The 20,406-nt window shown below is 42.2% G+C and overlaps 1 long non-coding RNA gene across 1 annotated transcript; it reads right to left on the bottom strand.

The window, feature by feature from the left end:
• Positions 1-3,976: 3,976 nt before the first annotated feature.
• On the bottom strand, positions 3,977-19,906 carry Gm31449. Its single transcript, XR_868245.2, has 5 exons — positions 19,672-19,906; positions 12,677-12,774; positions 10,511-10,642; positions 4,792-4,911; positions 3,977-4,563 (listed from the first exon to the last, which is right to left on the bottom strand). It is a non-coding gene; the product is annotated as a predicted gene, 31449 (long non-coding RNA).
• Between the last annotated feature and the right edge of the window lie 500 nt (positions 19,907-20,406).

Below are 20,406 nucleotides of genomic sequence, written 5' to 3'. Positions count from 1 at the left end.
ATTATCTACAGGCACTTTACCTAGTCCATTCACATCACAATATATTTGAAGTCTTTTTCCAACTTTCTTCCAGGTTGCTAAATATATTATACCTTCCTAAGAAAACCAAGGACAAACCTTTTCTACAAAATCTAAAAAACTCTGTTCCTAAAAAGCCGGTTCCCTAGTTTAGTGAATTGTATTCTTAAGCATTTGTACAAAGAGCATACAGCCATTTCCATTTCCATTTTTTCATGTTTCTTCTCAATTTTTTCTATGTATTTTTCTTTTTTCCAAGCTCCCTTGTTCTCTTTTCTACGTCTTCTTATGTCTTTTACTCTTGAAAGTTACTCAATGCTGCCAACATTTTCACTTTTCCTGAGCACTCCACTTCCACCAGTGTCCTTCACTGTGTCCCCAGTAGTCGAGCCTTCACACTAGGCACTACTTCCTGGAGTCTGCCAGAGTGAGGATGGTTATAGGAAAGGCAGAAAGAAGATACAAGAAACAGATATGGGAGGTCAATACCACATCAGTAGCAAGTGTATTTTCTCAGTGTCTTTCAAAGGCAAGCAGCAGAAAGCATGACCAATTCTGGGAAGTTAAACAGTGACCACAAATGCTTACATGGTGAGTTTATAATATACGGTATCTATGTTCAACTAAGACCATTCCCTTCAGGCTTGGACAGTCTCTCAAGGACATATGCATAAGCAGAGGAGTTTGGCAGGATTTAAAGCACATCTTAACTAAAAACAACAGATACTGGCAGACTCATTTATGATTAATCACAAGCTAGCCAAAGTTAACTCCAGATGTGCTCCCCACAAGACATAATGCACTAACAAATCTGATGTTGCTAAAATTCTTTCCCTGGTGAGACATCCTCAATGTCTAACCCTTTCTCCTTATGTCCCAGTGATAAACTGAGCTACAATTCTACCAAAGTGTCCCTAGGAAACCAATGAGTTTATTAGGCTTCTACAGTAGATGAGGGGTTACAAACATGAGCACACATGACCCTGATGCAGCCACAATGAATGAAAGGTCTGCATTCAGCAGTGCTGATGGCCTCCCCATGGCTATGAAAATGGAGCCTCCTTCCTCTCCTTCTTCCCCACATGTATCCTCTAACCTTTCCCTCAGTAGTCCTACCTAGTCCATTTGCAAATAGTGTAGGAGAGATGGCTGGCTACTCAGATGAGGACCTCAAGTCCCTCTCTCCACACCGTTGTTCTTTATGAGGGCGGGCAAACAGTCGACAAGCCCCACTGTGACAGTCTTTTGGAAGCATCCCAGCAGCTAAAGATTCTGCTAATTTGGCTAGGATGATAGTACTGGATAGTGTGTGCATGATGGCATGTGTGAGGGATGCCAACTGTCTTCAGATGACAGGGAAAAGCCTTGTGAGAGAAGGCTTCAAGACCCCAAAGGAGACTATGAAAGGAGAAGAGCAAGAAGAGGCAGCTGTCCAGGCCAGATCCTGTGGGCTTGGGGAAAAGGTTGACTCAGAGGCAATGACCTTGTTTCACTGATAGTTTTTTCTCTGGGTCACCAATTTTCTAAACACTGCTACCATTTTCTCCCTTAAATTCCAGTTTTCTCATGATGTCTACTTCTCCCGCACTTCCCCATTTGGCTTTCACTTTGGGGTGCTAAATATGGGGTAAATGGACCTATATTATGGTGCCTCACTGTTGCCAAGCACAATGTGATTTCTACTTCAATTGACATTGCCTTGTCACTGTTCTGTTCCTGTAAAGAGACCCCCTATGATAGAGTCAATGTTTGTAAAAGAAAGCACTTAATTGGGGTCTTGCTTATAGTTTCAGAAAGTTAGTCCAATATCATCATGGCATGGAGGCAGACATGGTTCTGGAGAAGTAGCTCAATGCTATATCCTGACCCACAGGCACAAGGCAGAAGGGCCTGGCCTGCCAGGGATTTTAAAACCTGAAAGACAAGAGCTGGTGATCATGCACCCCTTTAATCCCAGCACTCTAGAGGCAGAGGTAATTGGATTTCTTAGTTCTAGGCTCACCTGAACTATACCGTTTTAGGCTACACAGAGAAACCCTATCTTGAAATCTGAGCCCTGCCCTCCCCCCCCCCACCAAGAAAACTTCAAAGCTCACTCTCTGTGACACACCTCCTCCCTCAAGGACACACCTATTCAAAAAAGGCTATACTTTCTAATCTTCCAAACAGGGTAAACCATCAATTGAGAACCAAGCATTCAAATATATGAGCCTACAGGGGCCATTCTTACTCAAAGAGTCACACACACATAAACAAATTTTGTAATTGTTTGTCTTGTTCTTGGTGCTGAGGATGAAACCCAGGGCCTCCATCTTGGCAAGCAAATGGCTCTACCACAGATTTACCTCTGTCCCTTCTCATAACGAACTTTGATTAGCTCAGTACAGATTAGGTATTGATTCTTAGGTGCATCCCATCCCCACCTCCCTACCAGATAATGTCAGGGATCAGGTGAAACGTGATCTTTTAAAATCGGCTCCTTTCAGCACATGGTGGTAGAGTGTTGTTGGATGAAAGAGAGAATTACATGGATGTCAACGGCAGGATGTGCAGTGTCTTGGCACTCAGTGTGGCGGCTCCAGATGAGCCATGTTAGCGTCATAGCTTGTGAGAAATGTAGAATTTCTTCCCCATCAACGTTTACTGCATCACTGTAGCTAAGTTATGGAGGCAATTAGAACTGCCCATCAAAAGAGGAACAGGGAAAGAAAATGTAGCCTGTACAACACAAAGAATTATTTTCAGCTGTAAAGAAAAATGAAGTTATGCTATTTCAATGCAAATGAGTGCAACTGAAGGTAAATACCTGAAATGAGTTAAGCCAGTTTCAGGAAATATGGTCCTAGATTTTATGCAGATACATAGATAACAAGAAAGTAGAACTGAAACTCTCTAGGGGAATGAAGGGGACTGAGAACAGGAAAAAGGGAGGAGAAAGAAAAGGGGGTGGGGGATGGGGTTATGCTGGAAGAGTATTATGAATAGGTCCTTTCATAACTCCACTTAATACAATAATACAAATGAAGAAGACAGACGGAAATTCCAGTCTCACCTTAAAGCGAATGAATTATATTTGCTGTTACTAACTCTCTTGAGGAATCAGATATACAAAGCTTGAAAATCACTTACATCGTTGTTACAAAATGGGTTAAGGTCACATAATCACCACTCCCATCCCCTACCCCCATCTAAGACACACACATAACCACTGCCACCACCACCAACACCACTGCTGCTGCTGCTGCTGCCATGGCCACCACCTCAGCTCCTTGATTCTTGGTCTGCATCCTGATTCTTCATCCGCACTGTCTCTGCTGTATGTTTTGCACATTTTGAACTTTGTCAACACCCAGAATCTCAGCCTGTCTGCAGTAGCTTTCCCAGCACTTCCTCCCACCCATGTCAGTCTATCTCCCATCCTTTGGTGGTATGTGAAGGACCCACTTTCTTCTGATTGAGATTCGGTGTTCTATCACTGTGCTTTCTCTTCCCACAAGTCTCCAGGTTTTTTTTCTATTTGCTTTATGCATGTGTGTGCATAAAGTCTCCTATAACAGTAACCCCTATTCTCAGCATTTGTGGTCAGACATCCATTAAAGATGGAGAGTTTAGCATTCCCTAATCAGACAGCCAGCTTCAACTGTGTGCTTAAAGACATATGGAATTCCTGCATTGCCTAAGCAACTCTTTACAGCTTTTGTGATGAAAATAAAAAACAAAAACAAAAACAACAACAACAACAAAAACCTAAAAACAAAAACAACCCTCACCTCAAAGTGATTTAAGAGATAATTTATTCTAAAGCCAAATTTGAGTGACCATGGCTTGGGAGCATGAATATAAGTTACCCCCAAATTCCATGTTCCACTGTGCAAGCAGTTTCATGAGAGTTTTATAGTTTTACAGAACAAAGAAAGCCATAAGTCAAGGCAAGTTTAAAATACACCAGAGAGGCGGGTACATAATTACAGGGAACTCTCTCCTAGGGTTCAGATGGTATCTGATGACATTCTTAGTTTCTGGGTTAGTGTAGCTAGTGGTCTGCTAAGTTAGTAGGTCCCAAATGGAATTTGTTTATTCTTTATAAGGTATTAGTTCTGCCACAGAGCTGAACTGTGGCTATTCACTATGGCTATTCACATGGCCAAAGCTTAGCTGAGATACAGTAAGTGTCTGGGCCAGCAACATTCTAACATCTCCATGTCACTGCAGTCCTAATCAATCAGTCATTCCATGTCACTGCAGTCCTAACCAATCTATGTCACTGCAGTCCTAACCAGTCATTCCATGTCACTGCAGTCCTAATCAGTCATTCCATGTCACTGCAGTCCTAACCAGTCATTCCATGTCACTGCAGTCCTAATCAATCAGTCATTCCATGTCACTGAAGTCCTAACCAATCTATGTCACTGCAGTCCTAACCAGTCATTCCATGTCACTGCAGTCCTAATCAGTCATTCAGGCTTTGCTTCTTTCCAGGAATCTCACTGGCACATCATCTACTTACCCTCTGGGCACTTTCCATTCAGCAGATGGCTCAGACACCTAATGACCAAAAGAGGACAGAAACCATCATATGGGAATTCCCTCGATCCCCAACAACCTCTTTCCATCTTTCCTTCCATCTCCTTTCATCAGAATAAGATGTGCCTACCCATCTCATATTTTTAGATTCCATGGTGTCTCGTTATCATAGAAATCTCACCCTGTAAATATTTTCTGTGACCAGACTTTTAAAAGGGTTGTTTCAACCGGAAAGAAACAAGCAAAAACCTTTCACCAAGTTGAGTTGATGTCCCCTCAGATGCTTTGTGCTCTCTTTGCATCCTCTGTGGAACTCTTGATTATTTACACAGCCATCTTGTCCCTCTCAACCTTCCTTGAAAACAGCACCTACAAGGAAAATATTAGACTTCAACTTTTCCTTGAAGCTGAGGGGAGAGCTGAATGCTTAAGCCAAGGAATCCCTAGGGAAGTCTGTATAATTCCCTTAGGAGGTGTGTCAAGGGTCATAAATTAGCATCAGCTGTCAACCTAGACCCCAACCTAGAGCCACTTGGAAAAGGGGAACCTCAACTAAAGAAGTGCCCAGGTAAGACTGGCCTTTGGCCATGTCTGCGAGGCACTTTCTTAACTGCTAATTGATGTAGGAGGGCCTAACATACTGAATGAGGTGCCACCCTTAAGAAGGTAGAGTTGGACTGTGTGAAAAATAGAGTGGATAAGCAAGCCTAAGGGAACAAGTTGGGGGGGGGCAAGCTTAAGGGGGGGGCTAAAGGGGCAGGCTTGACGGAGCAACCAGCAACCCTGAGAAAACAGGCCTGAGGGGGACTAGCCTTAGGAGGCAGGCCTAAGAGGGACTAGCCAGAGGGAGCAGGCCTAAGGGGGACTAGCCTGAGGGAACAAGCCTGAGGGAGCAGGCATAAGGGGGACTAGCCTGAGGTAAACTAGCTTGAGGGAGCAGGCCTGAGGAGGATTAACCTGAGGGAACAAGCCTGAGGGGCTGTAAAGACTTTGGAGAGCCTTAGCATACCAGGGACCCCGAGTGAACCACATAGAGCCAGGATCAATGCAAAAAGCAAGAGGAATTTATTGTTCCAGTGCATTGGGGTTGTCCCAGACCAGAAGAAGAGGTGGCAACTACCAGCACCAGTTCGGTGAGTTTTTATATGGTTTCCAGGGCCAGAACAAAGCATCAGCAACTAGGTACAATATGATTGATTGGTCTTTAGGGAATGAGGTGACAGGGACTTCCCTTGTCTGAAGGTGAGCAAAAGGTCAGTCCTGTGGAATGTGTCCTTACCTGCAGGTCCATTCCCATCCTGTGTCTGAGAAATGCTAATTAGCCTCTCCCTTCTGGAGAGGAGAGTGTTTCATGACCTTTCCAAAGTTCCTATGCTGACCTTTTCAGGACAAGTCTGAGGGGGACTAGTCTGAGGGAGTAGGCCTGAGGGGCAGGCCTGAGGGGGACTAGCCTGAGAGAGCAGACCTGAGGGGCACTAGCCTAAGGGAACAAGGCTGAGGTACAGGCCTGAGGGAGAAGCCCTGAAGAAGACTAGCCTGAGGGGAACTAGTCTGAGGGACCAGACCTGAGGGAGCAACGAGCAACCCTGAGAAAGCAGGCCTGTGGGTACATGCCTGAGGGGGCAGGCCTCAGGGTGGGGGCAAGCCTGAGAAGGCAGGCCTATAAATAGTATTCCTCTATGATCTCTGTTTCAGTTTCTGCTTCCCAGTTCATTTGAGTTACTGTTGTGTCTTTTCCTCTTTGGTAAACTATGGAAGTGTAAGCCAAATAAACCATTTCCTCCCTCAAGTTGGTGATGGTCAAAAAGTTTTATCACGGCAAAAGAGAAGCAAACTGGGGCAATCAGAAACATGTTCTCTTCACACTAAGTACCTCTTCTTCATAAAGACATTCATGTGTGTAACATCAATGGCCCAACTGTCAAAGGCAAGAGTATTTAGCAACTGAAACGGAAGTGAATACAGGAAGGAAGAGGCCAAGAAAGGAAACAGACAGAGTGAAAGAAAAATCAGAACCCTGTCAGTGACAAATGTTAAACTCTGTTGGGGAGGAACAACTGGCCACATGAAATCTGTTCTCTTCTGCTTTTTGTTTATTATTGTATTTTGTTGTTGTTGCTGGTGGTGGGTGGTGGGTGGTAATGGGTGGTATTGGTGGTGGTGGTGGTGGTGGTAGTAGTGGTGGTGGTGATGTGTTTTGGTTTCTTGAGACAGGTTCTTAAATGGCCCAGGCTGTCTTTGAACTCACCATGTAGCTGAAGATGACCTTGAATTTCTGATTCTTCTGCCTCTCCTCCTTAGTGCACACACTTCCACTCCAGTTTTATGAGACAGTTCTGAGGATCAAACCCAGGACTTCACACATGCTAGGCAAGGACTCTACCAGGTAAGCCACAACTCCATCTGATCACACACAATCTTGTCTGATGACTTAAGTCTTGCACGCACCCTGACTCGCCAGCAAGAACGATGCTGCAACAGGATCCTTCTGCACACGTTTATTGGGAGAGCTTGATTACAGAGGCAAAAAGACCCCAAGCCCAGAACTGGTGCTGCTTATATAGGCCTAGGAGAGGCGTGTCTCACACCCGGATTGTTTGTGCTTGGGTTATGCTTACCACCTCATTTGCATGCCTACATCTGATTGGTTAACTTCTCTCTCATCTGATTGGTTAACTTCTCTCTCATCTGATTGGTTAATTTTGGTTAATTCTCAAAACCTCATCTTGGCAAAAGAACTTTACTGCCTATGTATGCGTGGTGGCCAGCAGAAGCCAGCGCCACCCTGCAACGGCACATGTGGCTTCCCACACTTAAGTATATCAAGCAGCTGGATACTGGCAGGGTCACACTCAAACCCTGTTCTGCTACTGGTGTTGAAGGATGCAAGGCTTGCAAACCTGGAAACGTGCCTGAGGTTTGCTGACCTGCTGTCTCTCACCTACCTGCTGAGTCTTCCCCCAAAAGCAACATTGTCTCAAAGCATTTATGCACTGATTGTGACTAGGCAGCCTTGCTCAGTGGACCCCATGAAATAAAATACAAAAGTCAAAATGCAGTCTGGGAGAACTGATTGACAGATGCAGGAAATATTGGCATTGCAACAACCTGTACATACACACTCTCTGTACAACTGAAGGCAGACAGGGCCTGTGAGCCTCCTGCACAGCCTTGAAAGTAATATAGCTGCTTTGGAAAAAAACAGATCAGTCATTTTGTTTTTTATCCAGGGCCTGACTAGAGCTAGGCGAGTGCTCTACCACTGCCAGCTTAATAACTGGGGGATTCCATTCTGGGTTGATCTGTGAGAGTCTGCTTGGGTGGTAGTTTCTTTATCTCTAAGAAGAAAGGTTATAGATTACCTAGCCAGATCTAAAGTGCAACCATGCTATGAGAATAGAGGGACAACTTTTTAAAATAACCTGTACAGTGTAGAGTATGGCAAACCCTTCTCTAGCATCTCCTCCATGGGCGTCTTAGAAAACAGCAGGGCTTTTAGCAAAGCTAAGGCTCAGTGCTGTTCTGTTACTGCAGACTGATACTGCAGACTCTACTGGAGTTTCTCTCTGAGGCAGATGAATAGCAAGAACTATAACCCTGAACAGCTCTCAGAGCTGTTTCTTTTACAATCACAGAGAAAGGAAAGTCCCTCCTTTCCCAGGGCAGTTGTTCGAGTAAAACAGAACACAGTAGGTGAGCCGTGGTTTTATTCTCTGAATGGCTACTCACTAGAACAGCCTCAATGGATGAAAAGCAATTAAAAGACATTTAGTGACTGATTTTTAAAATGTATTCATTGAAGCCACTCCCTTTGTCAGCCATCTTAAAAAGATGCAGCTGTGGTCCACTCCAACATGTGAGTTACCCCTGGGGGAACACCACTTGGGGTAAGCTAAGTCCTTAACTATGCTACAGAAAAGAATTTCAGGATTAGTCAAAGTAAAGCAAAGTCATTATGTTTATTAGGTTAAGTGATAGTACAGATTTTATACTTCATCATGGGAGAGAGAGAGCGAGAAAGAGCGAGAGAGAGAAAGAACAGTACACAGCAAGACATGGGTGCAGGCTTCTTGCTCAGAGAATAGAATTTCAATAAGGTTGGAAAATTAAGCAAGCTAATCTTGTGAGGTTTGTAAATGCAGTTGTAAGATGTTTTGTGAGGAATGTTGTTTAAGATTTAGAGATGAGAGAAGAATGCGTATAAAACTTAAGGGCAGGAACAAGCTGGGTCTATAGAAACATAGTTCATTTGTTGTTGAAATGTCTTTGGGAAAGAAGGCATTATTATCTCTGCAGGCAATCTTGGCTTCATCAACTGTATTCAATTTTTTTGACTCTCAGCCACCAGGAAAAGTATCTCTCAGGCTGAGGGACTTCCCCATTTTCCCAGGTCCCTTTAGTCTCCTCTTTCTTTTCTGCCTTGCTCACAGATATGGCTAAATAGACTCTTAAGTAGACCTTTCAAATAAGTCCTCTCTTTTCTTCTCTCCCCTCCTCTCTGTGTTGAGGGGTGTTTAAAGTCTCTTTCAAAAACAAAGTCTCCATGGTAAATTGATGTTTTTATCCTGAAGCACAGTAAGGAACAGCACAATACGGTGAAGCCCAAACCTGACAGCCTTGCCTTCCCACAGTTACTCTCTAAATAGACACAACAATGGAGCAATCACACATCTTTTCTTAGGATAATGCCACCTGTTTATTTTTAAGATGACAAGGCAATACAACCTTACTGCTTAAAAAACAATGTTCATAGTGAAATATAAATGAATATGAAGAAGTAAATGGTACTGCTTGCCATATTGTGATGTTCAGTCTGGTCAAAGGGCAGAGACTAAGGGGTCTGTGGAGTACTCAGCTATAAGTGAGACATCTATGTGTCACATCCCTAACCCCTAAGGCTTGAAGAAAGGGGTGGACAGACTAAGAGGGATGGCTCTAAAACAGTCTTCTAAGCATGACAGGTTGCTGCAGTAACCAGCTCTCAGCCTCTGTGGCTGCCTGCAGGTGACCTGAGAGGCATTATAGCTCTTTGACTTCCTAAGTGTAGAGACGCAGCACAGCAGCACCTGGGAGGCTGGCTCTGTTGGTAAAGTGTTCAATACTCAAATACGAGGACTCAATTTCTGTTTCTTAGCATCTATACATAAGTGAGTGTGATGGTACATGCTTATATTCTCATCTAGGAAGCAAGAGATTCCTTGGGGTTCAATGGTCAAGCTATCCAGGTTAACTAATGAGTGATCTCCAGGTTCAGTGAGAGATCCTGCTCCAAAACTTAAGCTAGGGAGCAATAGAGGATGAAAAGTCCAGTTGATATCTGGTCTCCATACTTACACATACAGCTGGAACCACATACACCACACACACACACACACACACACACACACAAGCGCGCACAAAGAGAGAGAGAGAGAGAACACCACATATAAATACAGAAAAATAAAATAAAGGAACAAAGAAACCCAGAGTGAAAACTCATTGTTTTGCCATCTTTACTAATGACTGTTTAGTTAAAAATAAATAAAACATTGCAAAACAGGTTTCGAGGTCAATTTGTTTCATCTTCCTAACAACTTTTGAGATTTTAACTTTTAAGAATGGTAAGATTGGGAAGTAAAGCAAACACAGATTTTCTTGGGGTTGGAGAGGTGGCTCAGTGGTTACTGTAGGAGGCCTGTAGCTTCCTGTGCTCACAGACAAGCACTGGGGAACTGGGAATGTTAAACATGTCTTGTTCTCTCTCCAAAGGGAGAGATTTGTAGCTTGGATTCTACCCAGAAGGCTGGGAGTAGAAGTGGACAACAGCCTGGTGACTTCTGTCCTGCCTGTGTGGCCAGGGCACTCCGAGTCTACTTCCAGACCTTTATCTTGAGTTCGTTCATCTTAGTCATTGCTAAAGTCCCCGAGCCTCTTGTCCGAAGCATTGTTTATCTTGCTCCCATTTTCTCAGTGAGTCTATAGAACCTACCTTTCTGGAAGATGGCACTTGCTCTTTACAAGAGTGTTGATGAAGTCAGGTCTTAAGCTTTGTTGTACACATGAGATTGAGTACTTGTCACCAGGAAATTTTTTGTCCAGATTGTGCTGTGTTTAAATATGTCTAAAATAAAGTATCCCAGTGTTAGACTTTTGAAGTTTAAACTAATTCCCGAAACTGAACTGTGTTAAACCAGGCTTCCTTCTTGACTCATGTGGATTAACATTCTGCTGCCATGGTGTTAGCAAAGACCCCCTCAGGAGAGGAGCATGTATTACAGAGTTTAGTTCTCAGCACTGTATCAGGTGGCTCACAGCTACCTGTGACTCCAGCTCCTGTGGGGCTGCTTCCCTATTCTGACCTCTACACGCACACGCACACGCACACGCGTGCGCACACACACGCACGCACACACACACACACACACACGCGCACACACACGCACACGCGCACGCGCACGGACACACACACACAGATTTTAAAAAGAAATTATTTTGTAATATGTTCAGCAGTATTCATACTTTTTTCCTTAAGTTATTTGTCTTCTTAGCAATGAAAATCTTAGCACCACTCCCTATGGCTTTGCAATGAGAGCAAACATATGTTCCTGAGCTTTATTTGGGGAAAAGTTATTAGCTCTGAGAATACAGGAGGGGAGGAACCCCATCTATACCACCCAGTATGCTGCTTTCTCATCCCATTTTAATACCAATATGAGCACAGTCTCTAAATCTCTAATGCAAACACCTTCTTTCACTAACAGGTTTTCTGACACTGTGATCTCAAAGATCTGTCACACCAAACCTGTGATTGTGGCTGTGTGAAAAAAAAAACATACACCAAGGGTTGAAGATGTAGCAGTAGTAGATTTCTGCTGCCTACACTACGTATAGTCTTGAGTTCAATGTCCAGCCCCTCTAGCCCTCCCAACCCAAATACTTGTGGAAGATTATTCAATCACAAACTGAGGAAAATTTTATTCTGAATCAAGTATACCAATAATGGGGTTCTTCAGTGGGAGAGAAAGACTGGTCTCAGTTCTGAATGCATTACGAAGTAGGGATTTACAGCTAAGGAGCAGAATGTAACTCAGTGAATAGAAATTCACCAAGTGGTATTATCAGGAGTAAATAGATCAAACAGCTATAAACTGGGATAGATTCTTGCTGAGGACAGACCAAGATGATCAGACATTACCCAGGGTTGGTGGAGGATGAGAAAACCAACAAATGACGGGCTTTGATATATAAGGTAGAGGGTTCTTAAGTTTCAGGAGCCTGAGTAAAGTTTTGTGAAACATCAAAACTTTGTGAACTATGAGAGATGGAATGTTTACATCTTCCCAGAGTGCATGTGGTAAAGATGCTCTCAGAGCCTGCCGGTCAGTCAACATGAAAACCATGACTGGGTCAGTGAGGATGATTATAGGAAAGGCAGAAAGAAGATGCAAGAGACAGATATGGGAGGGCTACTGGTCAATACTACTCCAGCAGCGAGTGTATTTCCTCAGTATCTTTTAAAGACAAGCAACAGAAAGCATGACCAATTCCAGGAAACAATGACCACAAATGCTTACATGGTGAGTTATGGTACATAGTATCTATGTTTGACTAAGGCCATTTCCTTCAGGCTTGGACAGTCTCTCAAGGACATATGTGTAAACTGAGGAACTTGGCAGAATATAATGCATGTCTTAATTAAAACAAAAGACAGATGTTAGTAGACTCTTTCAGGATTAATCATAAGCAAGAAGTCAGCCAAAGTTATCTCTAGCTGTGCTCCCTACATGTCTCCCACACCCCCTTTTCTAATCTATATAAGCCAAAGCTGTTTCACCTATTGGCACAGAAAGACTGGGCCTGTCTTAGGCATCCCCTCAGGAGGTGTGGACCTTATCCGTCATCAGTACATGAATCCTAGCATTCATGCCCTATCTTAGGTTGATCTACCACTGAGAGAATCTTACCTGACTTTTTATCTGTAAGAGCTGCACACCTTATCAGTCACAGAGCAGAAAGTCGTGCCTGTCTTAGGTTGCCATCTAAAAACACTGCTTTTACCTGTCATTGGCACATGAGTAATCTTGTATCTCGTGGCCTTTCTTAGGTTGAGAAGGTTATCTCACTATAAATTAGAAAGTTTTCAAGATGACCTTACCTGTCATTGACTACCAACTTCTGCTAGGAAAGACTTCTTCTGGAGCTTGATTTGTGTAACTCTGCTTTGACATCTGTAAAAGCTCTGATGATTCCTCTCTAAAGAACAGGTAACAGACATGCCATAAAAAGGATCATAAGGGGGCTGGAGAGATGGCTTAGCGGTTAAGAGCACTGACTGCTCTTCTGAAGGTCCTGAGTTCAAGTTCCAGCAACCACATGGTGACTCACAACCATCCATAATGTGATCTGACGCTCTCTTATGGAATGTTTGAGGACGGCTGCAGTGTACTTATATATAATAAATAAATCTTTAAAAAAAAAAAGGATCATAGAGCCAAGTCCCGTCACACCCAATAAGAGAGGTGTAAACAAGGGCCATGAAGGCAACACAGCCTGTAATTTTTTTCAGAATATCATTTGCAATGCTAGCAGCATCAAAAGACAAAGGCTTTGCATTTCTTAAATCCACAACCTCTTTATGCAGGGCTAATAAATCTAAATAAGTATTAGTAATATGCCATATACATTGAAGTTGCCTTTTTACTCTCATTATATGCTGACTCTCATCATAAATTAGATTAGGGATGCCCTGTGCTATGGTTGTGAGATTCCTGTTATAGAGATCTACATAGGTGAAATATTAACATGAAAGTCCAAAGTGCCATCTGGAAGTGGAGGACTGTGACAGATTCAGGGACATGTGAGACTCTCAAAGATATTACTCATGTTCTAGTTTTTAAAGCTTAGTTATAAATATGCATTTGTTTTATTGCCATGCTTCATAATCAACACAAATTATATCTCTTTACATAACAAACATTTCATACTTTTTATGTAAAAAAAAATCACAAAGTCTTCACTGAGTTCTTTCAAATGTGTGAGCCCTTTGATGGAATGCTCTGCTCTTTGCTCTCTGCTCTCTGCTTTCTGTTCTCCTCTACCTCAGCTACAGTCAGCTTCCAACACCAGGAGGCCCTGGCCTCTCTACCCTGCTTTACATATGGTGGCTCCATATGTAAATCATTCTTCAGGACATTTGTCTCAAAATTTCCTTGTAGCCAAAGTCCCTTGTTGCAAAAATATTGGAACATTTTCTGGGTATGTTGGCAACCTTGAGCTGTTGTCTTTAATGTCAGGAGCCATTTTGTCTAATTCTGTGGAAGCCTGCCTGTCAGGCAGAGTCAAGGCAGGTTGGGGTCTGCTGGCAGATTTCCTGGCCTGCTGACACACGTTCAAGGTGAGGGGCTGAACATTCTATTAATCTTGGTAAAAGAACAGGGAGGCTTCCAGATGGGAACAGATATCCAATGCACATCAACCATTGTTTCTGCTAGCTTTGGACTTTGTTTCCCATGACAACATAAAGTATATAAAGCCTATGAGAATTAAACTCGAGGCTGCCGTACTCACTGGACAACCCTCCTATATATTTTTTCCTCTGAGTCATCTTTCCTATACTCCTCCCCATCCCTATCTCAGAGGACTGTCCAACTTCATACTGGCAGGCCAGGTGCACCTCAACAGTCTTGTTCCCTAAAATCCTCACTGCACTAAGAAACATTAGGATTCATTTATTTACAGAAGAAGATTACTTGTGAAGCACACATGCTCACACCACCATTCTGCCATAAACACAGCTCGCCCAGTGCATTTTCCTTCATTCCATCCCTTTCCTATATTGAGGGTATTCATCTTCTCCTACTTCACCAACTAACTAAGGCTTACAATACTTTCTACTTATACAGGGCACTGAGTCTGGTGGAGCCCATCATTCTATAACAGGGCCAGGCTTTCTGATAGCAAGAGTAAGACTAGCTACTAGCTACTCTAGGTTAGGTGCCAACTCCTGGTCCATTTTTCTATTCCTACAAACAGCTTCAACATCCCTTCACTTGCTCGCCAATGGCAGGCCCTCAGGATGGTGTGCTCTAGCTAGAATTGTGGTACCCTCTCTCGGATACTTTATTCATGACAAGAACCTTGGTTTTCCTTGAGGATTGTCTTAAGAATGCATTAACATAGGATGACAAAATCAATGAGAAGCTGACACCTAGAAGTTTAAGAATGGAGCATAGAACTGAATACAATAGTGCATGATATTTACAAACATTGAATATTGTTTCATGACATTTTTGTTTCCTATGTGTTTATGTACAGCAATGTGTGTGTGTATATATATATATGTATGTATATATATATATATATATATGTATATATATATATACACATATACATACATACATATATATATGTGTATATGTGTGTGTGTGTGTGTGTGTGTGTATATGATCTTTACCAACTGAGATGATACTGAAATCCATGCCCACCTGCACAGCTATACTGGTAGGAGCCAGCTGACATTTGATCTCTTATGGATGGGCAAGGTTGTGACTTAACATTTTTTTTTTCAAAGACTTCGGGTCAATGTGTGTGTGAGATGACTCAGTGGGTAGTGGTGTTTGCTGCTATGCCTGATGATTGAGTTCAGTCTCTGGGACCTCTGAGTTTTACATGGGTACACTTATGTCAAGGTGTATGTATAGACATATGTGTGTGTGGTGTATTCAAGTATATATATATATATATATATATATATATATATATATATATATATATTATGTGTGTGTGGTGTATTCAAGTATGTATATATATATATATATATATGTGTGTGTGTGTGTATAATATATATGTGTGTGTATGTATATATGTATGTGTATATATATACAAAAAATAAAAATATAAAAGTCTCAAAGATACTATTACCACAACTCTATAGTTAGTCATCATTGTTTGACATTTAAAAATTTTAAATTAGTGTACACGACACTGTGTTTTATTGTAGCATTTTCTTTGAAACATTCTAAAATTACATATACTTTCTTTCTCTCCCCCCCCCTTCTGTGTGTGTGTGTGTGTGTGTGTGTGTGTGTGTGTGTGTATACACATGTGTGGAGGTCAAGATAACTTTACCAGTGGAGTCATTTCATCTGCCCTATTATGACATTTTCTAACACAATTTGTTTTTGTTGCTTCTTCTTCTCATGTCTCCCCCATTTTCCTGAATTATTTATACACCCACCACTGATCATAGCCTCCACTTCTGTGTTGACTGTGTCTTGCTGTCCTTCCCACCTTCCATTTCCTCCCCTTGTGGTCTTTCTAGTTCCATTGCTCACACCCACACTCACCTCCATTTATATCCGCACACATAAACATTGTAAGTCGATCTGTATATGGGAGAGAACGTGACTTTTGAGTCTGTTACCCTGCTTAATATATTTTACAGATCTATACATTTTCTTGCATATTTCATTTAATTTTTCTTTACAGCTGAATAAAATTCAATTATGTATGTTTACCATGTCTTTATCATTCATTTACTGGCTGATAGATTCCTAAACTGGTTGCATTTTCTTGCTATAATGCAATAAACTCATGGGGTATATGTCCAGGAGATATACCTGGGTCGTCTGGTAGTCCAGATTTTAATTGATTTTAGAACACTCTATACTGATGTACTAGGATCATGGATGTACTAGGTTACATTCCTGTTAGCCATGAATAAGGATTCCTCTTTCCTAACAAATGATAGCATTTTGACTGAGGTGACATAGAATGTCAAAGTATTTTTTATTGGTGTTTTTCTGGTGGCTAAGGATCTTGAACACAAAGTACTTAATTGACCCTTGTGTTTCTTCTTTTGTGAACTGTCTTTCTGCCGTTATAGTTTTCAATGATTACATTTGCATAAAAATGCTAGGAGTCATACAACCCAGTGGTTCTCTTGTTTTTCTCTTCTGCATTACTCCTAAGGAATATAGGCCATAACTTTATGTCCTGTCATTTCTGTACACTGAGGATATATTTCTCCCTGTCTAACATACATGCTCACACCCACACACTTTCCATCATTGGATGTTTAGATCAGAGTGTTAGAAAGGGAGTAGAGTGAATGGCTAGGAACTAATGCTGTGAGAGAGTGCCAGGAGAAGTGCTGACTGCCCACTCTCGGTATATGACTAGATTACCTACTAGCTCTGCATTTCATGCTTGTCTGTTAGTTGTTTGTGAAATTTAAATGAATTAATTTATATGCACTATTAGGCAAGTGCTTGGGATGTAGTAAATGCTCAATGAAATGTAAATTATTATTATTTAGGTTATGTCCAGCTTTGATGCACGGAACATATTTGTAGCAAATATGGGAAAAATGACTTTATTAAATCTACTTGTACAAGTGGAATTGCCTTTCACTTTCCTTATTGCTGTGATAAAATACCTGATCAACGCAACCTGAGGACAAAGGGTTTATCATAGTTCAGATGGAAGTCCCTCATCATGGGGAAAGCAGGATGTATGACAGGAGTTTCAGGTCATATCCATCCACACTCAAGAAGCAAAGAACGATGACGACTTTTCCTGAGCTTACTTTCCGTTTTGTTTGGTCTAGAACTCCAGCCCACAGAACAGTCACACCCACATCTACAGTGGGTCTCCCCAACCTTGGTTAACTAAATGTAGATGATCCTTCACAGACACATTCATATGCTTGTCTTTTTAGAGATTTTAGATCCTGTAGCCAATCATTAACCATCAGGATAAGGTATACCTTTTTAAGATATAAAAGAACTTTGTCAAATTACTTTCTTGGCAGAATCTTCTACATTGGTGTTTTAGTGACCAATGCTCCACATTTTAGCTAATTCTGGATGTTAGGTTAGAAAGCATAAAGCTGGTGAGGTGGTTCGAATATTTGAATGCTTCTTCGTTAGGAAGAGTCACTACTTGGCAGGAGTTGGAAGGTATGGTCCTGTTGGAGGAAGTCACTGCGAGTGGGTTTTGGGGTGTCAAATGCTCAAGTCTGGCCCAGTGTACTTACTTCCTGCTGCATGTGGAACCAGATGTAGAACTCTTAGCTGCCTCTCCAGCTCCATGTCTGCCTGTGTGCTGTCATGCTCCTTCCATGAGGATAAAGAACTAAACCTCTGAAATTGTAAGCGAACCCCAATTAAATGCTTTCCTTTATAAGAGTTGCCGTGATCATGGTGTCTCCTCACAGCACTAGACCGCTGACTAGGATGGCTGCCTATTCAGTCTGACCATAATGATGCCGTAGAGTTTGCTTTGTCTTGATTATTGGTGAAGTTGAACTGGTTTTCAAGGGCTTATTGCTCTTTTGTATTCCACCCTCCAGTAGATCACCTTGAGAAGTAAAATCACTTTCAAATGTGACTATTTCTCACTTAGCTTTTGTGGATCTTTTCTCTCCCACTCTGCCAAACACAAGCCCTGTAGAGCTAGTGCCAGTGCACAGATGAATGAGATTGACAGTCACACCACATCTGAGCCCTGCAATGACTTCTGCAGCATAATTATCTGGCAGCCACAAGAGAAAAGACATCCGAATGATCTACTCCCTCTGCTTTGAAATGGCCTTGCAGCATCTTGCTTTTTGTTTCCAAGAATTCGGTAATTGCATAGGAACAGTTGAGTGCATTTCTTTCTTCCTTTTGCTTCTCTCTGGTGCTTCTATGTTCTCAAAGAAAAGAGAACATTTCCATATTTGAAATAAATCTATAGTTTCAAAGGGCCTTGCCTTTTCCTATTCAGGGAATATTCACAAGGTACCAATGTGAGCCAGGCATATGGAAGGTGTGTGGAGGAAAAAAAAATTATACACAAAGAATAAAGCGTTTTCTCTTGATGCAATGAAGTTAGCAGTCAAAGGAAGGAGCATAGTGAGGGATGAAGCTTCAGAGAAGGATCTGAATCCAGAATCCAGGTAGAAGGGGGTAAAATGAGATTCCCATCTTCTACACTTAAGCTGTTATCCTGCAGGGCTACAACTCCACTGTAAATTTAAATTAGAAATATCAAGCTTCTCCAAGGAAAGAATGAAAATAGATTGTTCCAAACCTTCATGTTGGCTGATGAAAAGGAAAGTTAAGACCAATAAAAATGTATAGTCTTAAAATGCCTTCCCGATAGGACCTTAGCCTCCAAAGGGCATTATTAGGATTTGCTAGGTACAAGTCTGAGTCCAGGGGAACACGCTCTGATACCCTCTGGTTCTTCTGTCCCCAGAACAAAGAAGTAGATGAGGGACACATGCGTAATTACAGAAATAGAGACATATTACTTATAAAAAGAATGTCATTCCCAAGGATAGGAATGAATTAGACAGGTCTAAGGCTCAAAATCTGTGGCCTCCCAGCTTCACAACCTCCCATACATCATTTATATAGCACTTGCTTTCTCCCACACTCGTGTAAAACACACTCTTCTTGTCTGTGTTCTGTTCCTTACATGTGGCCCTCCAGGGTAGAGGATAATAGTATTTCTGCCAACCAGTCTATTATTATTATTATTATTATTATTATTATTATTATTATTATTATTATTATTGGTAAATCTTGATGCCTCATTTCCCATGCCCTACTTTCCTACCACAAAGGTAGTTTAGAACATGAAAAACTCTCAAAGCCAGAATTCAAAGTGGTTCTGGTTGGCAGTGCCCTCAGGCTCTGTCAGACAGCTATACAACCTGGAAGGAATACATCTTAAATTCAGGCCTCTATGAAACCTCAAATACAAAGTTTCAAGGACTGTCAAAAACCCAAACCATATAATTAGGCATGAATGAAAAGTGACAGGAAAAGACAGGAACCAGGCACCAGGCTCCCTACCTCCATTTCCCTGCCTCCAGCAGCAGGGCTACCCACAAGTGAGTGCCTCCAGACTGACAAGCTAGCTACTCTAGCACTGGGTGAGTACCTTCACCCTAGTGAGACAGACAGAAGTTTAGGATTGTATCACCAGCCAAAATAGCATAGATGTAGTAACATCTAGAGATTCGTGTGTAACACAGTTTAGAATCAGCCTTGGTGGCTTAGGGACTGCTTTCACAAGCACTGTCCGAACCTCTGGTAGCACAGGGTGAAGACAGATACATTTTCTGGGGGAGAGCAAAGGGTGGCAAGCACATGTCTTTACCTTGGAATTAATCACCAGCTGCCGAGACCTAGCACGGAGCAGCCCCCACCACTGGGCCTTCCTGCAGATGAAGTCTCTAGAAGAGCCCTCATGTTAAATGAAGACATGAGGCATCAGTGCACCAGTTTTCTACTTGAGATAGCATCCCCTGTGGCCAAGTATAGCAGCATGGGACACGAATCCATCTCAGCAGTAGGAATACCAGGTTGGACTGGTCTTGGTAGGCTATCACATTAGAGAGTGACACAGCACTGATAGCCACCCTTGTGACATGGGAGCCTGGGTTGCTCCCTCTATTGTGATGCTGTCAAAAGGGAGGCATTCTCCAACAGTGCTGACAATCCGTTGGTTAGGAGTAAAGCATCATCGCCCCAGGAAGAGCCTTGTAGTACCACCCACTTGCAGGGATGGACTAAGTTTTTTAGTTCTGTGCCAGCGCCTGCTGAGTAATATGCTCACTGATTATTTGTGACAAGTCTGGGCTTGGATTACCCTCTAGTGCTAACACAACAGACTTACAGAAAGCCAGGCTTTAGGGTACCACCTACAGGTGAAATAGTGAAAGAAAATGACCATGCTGCTTAGGCTTTCTGGAAACACAGGCACACATACAAAAACCCGATTACAAAGAGCAGCATGAATATTTAACAACTCTGTGTCCTGATGTGCTACACAAGTAGCAGCAGGGGCATTCAAAGGAAATTAGGAGCAGTGGACACATCAGCAATCCCAGCT

Source organism: Mus musculus, chromosome 5 (assembly GCF_000001635.26).
Source record: "Mus musculus strain C57BL/6J chromosome 5, GRCm38.p6 C57BL/6J".
NCBI classification, from domain to species: Eukaryota; Metazoa; Chordata; class Mammalia; order Rodentia; family Muridae; genus Mus; species Mus musculus.
Note: the sequence above shows the minus strand (reverse complement) of the source record. Positions and strands in the feature narration are given on the sequence as shown.